The 6,407-nt window shown below is 39.3% G+C and overlaps 1 non-coding gene across 1 annotated transcript; it reads right to left on the reverse strand.

Annotated features, from left to right (window-relative positions):
• Nucleotides 1–3,836: 3,836 nt before the first annotated feature.
• LOC128284847 (small nucleolar RNA R71) lies at nt 3,837–3,942 on the reverse strand. The gene has a single exon (XR_008275267.1). It is a non-coding gene; the product is annotated as a small nucleolar RNA R71 (small nucleolar RNA).
• Between the last annotated feature and the right edge of the window lie 2,465 nt (nt 3,943–6,407).

Genomic DNA, 6,407 nt, shown 5'->3' on the forward strand with positions numbered 1-6,407 from the left:
GGAAAGGTGTGCCAAATTTGAATTGTGGCACTCAAAAATTTCAGCTTTGGTGAGTATTAGCACTTCATTTTGGTTGCTGACAAGAGTTTTGGTTCTTTTCTTTCTTTGGAGACCAATTGGTGCTAGGGAGTTTTATTGTGTCTCTCATTTTTGCTTAGTTCGAGTTTGCAATTTTGGGACCCTTGCTTGTCATTTTGTTCTTCATTCCCTTTTCTCCTTGGCTGAATGCTCTCTGTCCCTCTCTCTCAATTCATTCGGGTCTAGCAACATTTTGACCGATTCTCTTTGTTTCTCTTTCTCTTCCAACCTTTGGTTGAATACCCTTCTCCCCTTTTGTTTTTCTATTCCTTCGATTTCAAAAAATACCTCTCCTTGCACCTTGGGGTTTTGGTCAAACACTTCTTCTTCTCTCTCCCTCTACTTTTTCGATTTTGGGGAATTTCTCCCTTGTCATTATGGTGTTCTCTTCTGACATCAAATGCTTGGTTTATAGGTGAACCTTGCCTCTATGGCCATCTCTATCAGGCTTACAGTTGTTCTCTTTCTCTTTCTTTCTCTCTCTGTCATAATAAGTTTCCATCTAATGTCTTCCTTTCTTTACCGATTACTATTAGGGGTTCAATTGTTCCATCTTGCACTTCGGTTTTATTGTGTTCTTTTGGGCTGATTACTTCTGACTCCCATTCTTAGTTTTATGCTTTCGGTAAGTGGTTGTACACTTGGTTCAAACTACGTGTGTATATGGTGTAGTTAACAAGTTCGATTGGAATGCAGGTAATCTTTACAGGTTGTAATCAATCTCTTACGACGGTTTAAGTGCGTCATCTTCATTTGATAGACCAAGGCAAGTGTTAGGTAATTTGGTCTTTGAATAGCGATATCGAAAGGGATTGTTTAATCCTACTGCTTAGGGGACTGATGATGTATTGTGTTTGAATCTAGATTTGGAGCGCTTGTTGAATATTAGCACATTTTCGCAACAAGGTTTGTAAACTCTAACTAAATTATGGAATCCGTTAAAAGCCGGAATACGCAAACGATGAAGCTGCATGGGCCTGCGCTCGCTCGTGTGGTGGGCCTTGTGATTAAACATGAGCATATTGCTGACATGGTCGACCATGACCGATTCCATGGGCTAAGGCTATATTGGGTCGTATAAGCCGAACTGGGCCATGTGGGCCCCACGGGCATATGGGCCCCGCTCGGGTAAAGCACACGGATGTGTGGTCAATATTGGGCTAGGATGTGTAATCCACACATCCAAGCCCATTTCTGGGCTATGTGGGCCACACGGACGTGTAGGCCCACATGGGCTCGCATTATGGGCCTTGGACCCATTTTCACTATTTGACTGTTAAGGTTGCACAGGTCACCAAGTGTACCTAGACCCTTAATAGATAAAATGACTATTATGCCCTTATGTGATAAAAATACTATTATGCCCTATGAGATATATGATTGTATTTGAGCATGCCACTTTAAACATATTGAATACACGTATGTTATTATCACACGACATGACATGATGCATGATATGTTGCATTGGGATGGGTTCTTATTATGATTGGAGGAAGTATACTGTACTGGCAGCTCTATTGTAAATACTGTTTAGTGCCGCAACCAGTACTACTTGGAGTGCAGGGATGGGTGGGTTGATTATATCCCTACATAGAGTGCACGATTGGACGGAGATGTAGTGTAGAGGCTGGTTGGGTAGGATATTTGATTGCTTATCTATACTATCACTGGAATGGGCTAAGGCTCTAATTGATAAACGCCAAATTATACATATTTTTACCCCAAATACTTAGCATATTTATAGACATTTATTACTAGATTTTTCAATTTTGGTGCTCTTAATCCGCTTATTTCATTTTTTGTACTTAGGAGAGCGCCAAGAGTCAAAAGGAGCTAAAAACGAGCCAAAAAGGGACAAAACGGACCAAATCGAGAAGATGACATGACCTAAGCCTTGCCACACGGGTAGCTCACACGCCCGTGTATTTCAAGGATATCGACCAAGGCCTTCACGATTCACACGGCCTTGCAATCACGTCACACGCCCGTGGCACACAGGCGTGTCCCTTTTTCAAGAAGCTGTATTTTACACGGAAAAGGATACCTAGGGAGGAAGAAAGGCATTCCAAAGCCTATAAATACACTCTAGAGGAGGAAGAAAAGGGAGACGGAGAGGGGGGAATAAGGAATTACTCCAAGGAAGCCGATTGATCCATCTCAGAAGCCGGATTCATCATCAAGACTGAAGATCTCTCCTCAATTTCCCTTTATGAGTTTTGGGTTTTCTTTATGTTTTGTATTCTTTATTCTTCTAAGATATTTTCTTATTTAGTTATGAACTAAACCCCTAAATACCTAAAGGGAATGAAACCTAAGACGAATCTTGTTATTATCTTCTGAATCGTATGATAAATATTTAACTTGTTCTTAATTATGTGTTCTTAATTCTTGTTTTGATATCCCAGGATACTAATTCAAGACATTCTCTTATTCAGAGGAGGAATAGACCTTGTCTAGGAGTACATTTTCCATAATTAAGCGGAGTTGATTGCATACGTAAAAATAGGGTGACAAGATTTTGCCGAATTAGGGTGAAACCTAATGAGGGGGTCTATAGATCGAGTTAATACAACTCCAGAGTGTTAATTAGAGAAAATTCTCGGTTATTCAATCTAGGGATTAGACGTTATTAGTCTTGAATAGGGATAATAACATAACTTATGGATCTCTACGGAACAAGTTGAATGAATAAATCGTTCAATTCAGAGCCAGAATAACAAGTAAAGTCTAAGTGGATTTTTCCTTAGGTATTGTCTTCATTCAATCGATTTTCCCAAAAGCAATTCCCTAATTCTTTTCTCTGTGCGTTATTAGTTTAGATAATTAGTTAATAAAAATAAAACCCCATTATTTTTAGGTTAGATAATAAAAAGACAGTCATTACTAGTACTTTTAGTTCCTTTGGGTTCGACAATCCGGTCTTGCTAAAACTATACTACTGTTCGATAGGTACACTTGCCTAAATTGCGATAATAGTTAGTTCAAGAACGAGTAATTATAAATATTTAAAACCTATCACGAAATCACGCGATCAAGTTTTTGGCGCCGTTGCCTGGGAACTAAAATATTAGGAACGCTAAATTTTATTACTTTAGCCATTTATTTTTCTTGCAATTTAATTTAATTTTATTATTTTTATTACTAATTAATTTACTTTTTCTTTCTCTTGGCAGATTTTTATAGTTTATGACTAGAAGAAACCCATCGAGACCATTACTTTTTGACAAAGAAATCGATCGCATAGTTTGTAGAAACCAAAGAGAAATAAGGCGCACTTAAGATACACAGAAAACGAGCAAGAAGACGATACTCAACATCCAACCGACGAGACGGATGAAAACCAAGGCAATCAGCTACCTCCTACAATTGCGGCTAATCAAAATCTTGCTCCACGTACTATGTATGATTATGCTAAACCTTCTCTAACAGGAACTGAATCTAGCATAGTTAGACCGGCTGTAGCTGCAAAAACTTTTGAACTGAAACCTAACACAATTCAAATGATATAGCAGTTTGTTCAGTTTGATGATTTGCAGGATGAAGATCCCAACGCTGACTTAGCAAACTTTTTCGAATTTTGTGATACATTTAAAATCAATGGCGTTTCTGATGATGCCATTCCTCTTCAGTTATTTCCTTTTTCCTTGAGGAACTAAGCTAAACAGTGGTTGAACTCGTTACCACGAGGATCAATTACTACTTGGGAACAAATGACCGAAAATTTTTATTAAAATACTTTCCGCCGGCTAAAACGGCTAAATTACATAATGATATCTCTTCTTTTGTGTAGATGGATTTAGAAATACTTTACGATGCATGAGAGAGATACAAGGACTTACTGAGAAGGTGCCCTCACCATGAGTTACCGCTTTGGCTTCAAGTACAAACATTCCACAATGGTCTGAATCCCTCGACTCAGCAAATGGTTGACCTAGCTGCTGGCGGAACCATCAACAAAAAAACACTTGAAGAGGCTTATGAATTCATTGAAGAAATGTCACTGAATAGCTATCAGTGGCAAGTCATGAGGACTAAGCTAAAAAAAATAGCAGGCGTTTATAACGTTGACTCAGTTACTATGCTGTCAAATCAGGTAGAACTTCTCAATAAAAAGATTGATGGTTTACTTGGTTCTACGCAAGTACATCCAGTAATGAGGTGAGATCTCAAGTGGAGGAGGTGTGCATACAGAATATTAATCCTTCAATCCTACAATCGAAGAGGAACAAGTCAACAATATGGGCAACAACAACTTTTGATCTCAAAATAACCCATACAGTAATACTTATAATGTAGGTTGGAAGAACCACCCAAATTTCTTCTGGGGTGATCAAGGGAATCAAAAGCCACAACATCCTCCGGGCTACCAACAACCACCCTACCAACAGGAAAAGAAGTCAAATCTTGAAGAGATGCTCTCTATATTCATCTTAGTGTCAGAAACCCGTTTCCAAAACACCGAGACAACACTTAAAAATCAACAAGCATCGATCCAAGGACTCGAACCTCAAATAGGCCTGTAATATCTTGATTTTTAGGTTTTGTCGTGATTCGCAATATTTTGGTAAAGTGTTTAAAATTAGGTATTTGGTTGTGAATTCATAATTGGAGTGTGCAAATGGGCTTATGGAAGGCCCATGTGTTGGCCAAAACCCGGAAGAATTGTAGAATTTTGGACATAAGAAGTTAGGGGTTTTGGACAAGAAGTCTTATTAAAAATTGTGGGTAAAATGTATCACAAATGAGCCTTTGGTAAAGTGGCTAAGTGATGCCACTGGGGAGCTAAAAAGGTGGCGTGTAAGTGGTTGGGGGAAGACCTGGGTTTGATTCCCTGTGATGGCAAATGTGATGCTAATTTTTATACTTTGAGCATGTAGGAGTTGTAGCCGAATGGAACTCTATGGGAGGGAGTTTGAATCAGTCAAATGCATGGATTAAGGAGGGATAAGGGGAGAGATTAGGGATTGAGAAGGAGATAGAGTTTAGCCGATTTGGGGGGGTATGGAGAGGGGATTTCGGCAGAGAGGGTATTAGGTTACAATTTTCGGCATTAGGGTCTAGGTTGTGCTGATTTCTTCTTTTGGTTTAGTCTTTTTCTCTCTTTTTCTTTTCCAGCCGAATCTATCACCCTTCCCTTCATCTTTTCTCCCATTTCTTTTTCAAAAACCAACCCACTACTCCCCTCCATTCATCTATTATTTCTTTCCCTTACCTCCACTTCTGTAACATCCTGATTTTCGGATTTATTCGCGATTTTCAATATTTTGTAAAGATTTTAAAATTTTGTATTTGGATGTGAAATTAATATTTTGAGTAGGTAAATGGGCTTATAGAAGGCCCATGTGTTGGCCAAAACCCGGTTGAATTTTTGAATTTTGGACTTAGGAGTTAGGGAATCTGGCTAGGTGGTCCTTGTATAGAGTTATGGGTAAATTGCATCACAAAAAGAGCCTTCGTAAAGTGGCAAGGGTGACGCCACTAGGCTCCTAAAAAGGTGGCGTGTGGAGCATTGGGTAAGGCATGGGATCGATTCCCTGTGTTGACAAATAGATGCATTTATTTTTAAGTGCTAGAGGGGTAAGTGTTGGAGTCCAGGTGGATTCTGCTAGAGGAGAGTTTGAATCAGTGTAAACACTTGGATTAAGGAGTGATAAGGGGAGAGATTTAAGGGATTGGGAGAGAGGCTAGGAGTTGGCCGAATTTTGGGAATTGAAGAGGGAAAAATCAACAGAAGGTTATGAGGTTAGTATTTCGGCACTTAGGGTATTGAGTGGTGCCGTTTTCTTCTGCTTAAACACTTTAGGGTTGTTCTTTTCTCTCTTTTTCCTCTCTAGTCAAAACCACCGTTCTCTCTATTCTTCTTTCTTCATTTTTTCTTCTTCAAAACCGTTCATCAAACCTGCTGTTCATCAACACTTGTGCCGAACCACAAAAGTCGAAACCTCGAAAAATACATTAGTTGTGCCGATTTCTTCCAAGCCAAATCCTTCGATACTTTTGTGCCTAATAAATGACAATCATCTTTTTTAAACCCTAGATACCTGTCGGCAATTCTACATCAAGGTTATAGCCCCACATTGTCATCTCCCTCGTCACCCAAAAGCCGAAAAACCATAGATTTGGGGGCTTATAGCCGAAACTTCAAAACTCCGGGAGTCGAGTTTTACCATCGTTTGAAAGATAAATCTGCATCAGATTGCATGGAGATTAAAAAGGAGTAAGGGGTAAGTGTTCATCATCTCAGATGTAGTCCTATTTTACAAAGTTAGGAAAAGCCGAAGTCCCTAAAATCTAGGGAGGATGTCGATTTGGGCATGTGGCTCTAAGGG

The sequence above is a fragment of the Gossypium arboreum genome, chromosome 11, assembly GCF_025698485.1.
Source record: "Gossypium arboreum isolate Shixiya-1 chromosome 11, ASM2569848v2, whole genome shotgun sequence".
Classification (NCBI taxonomy): Eukaryota; Viridiplantae; Streptophyta; class Magnoliopsida; order Malvales; family Malvaceae; genus Gossypium; species Gossypium arboreum.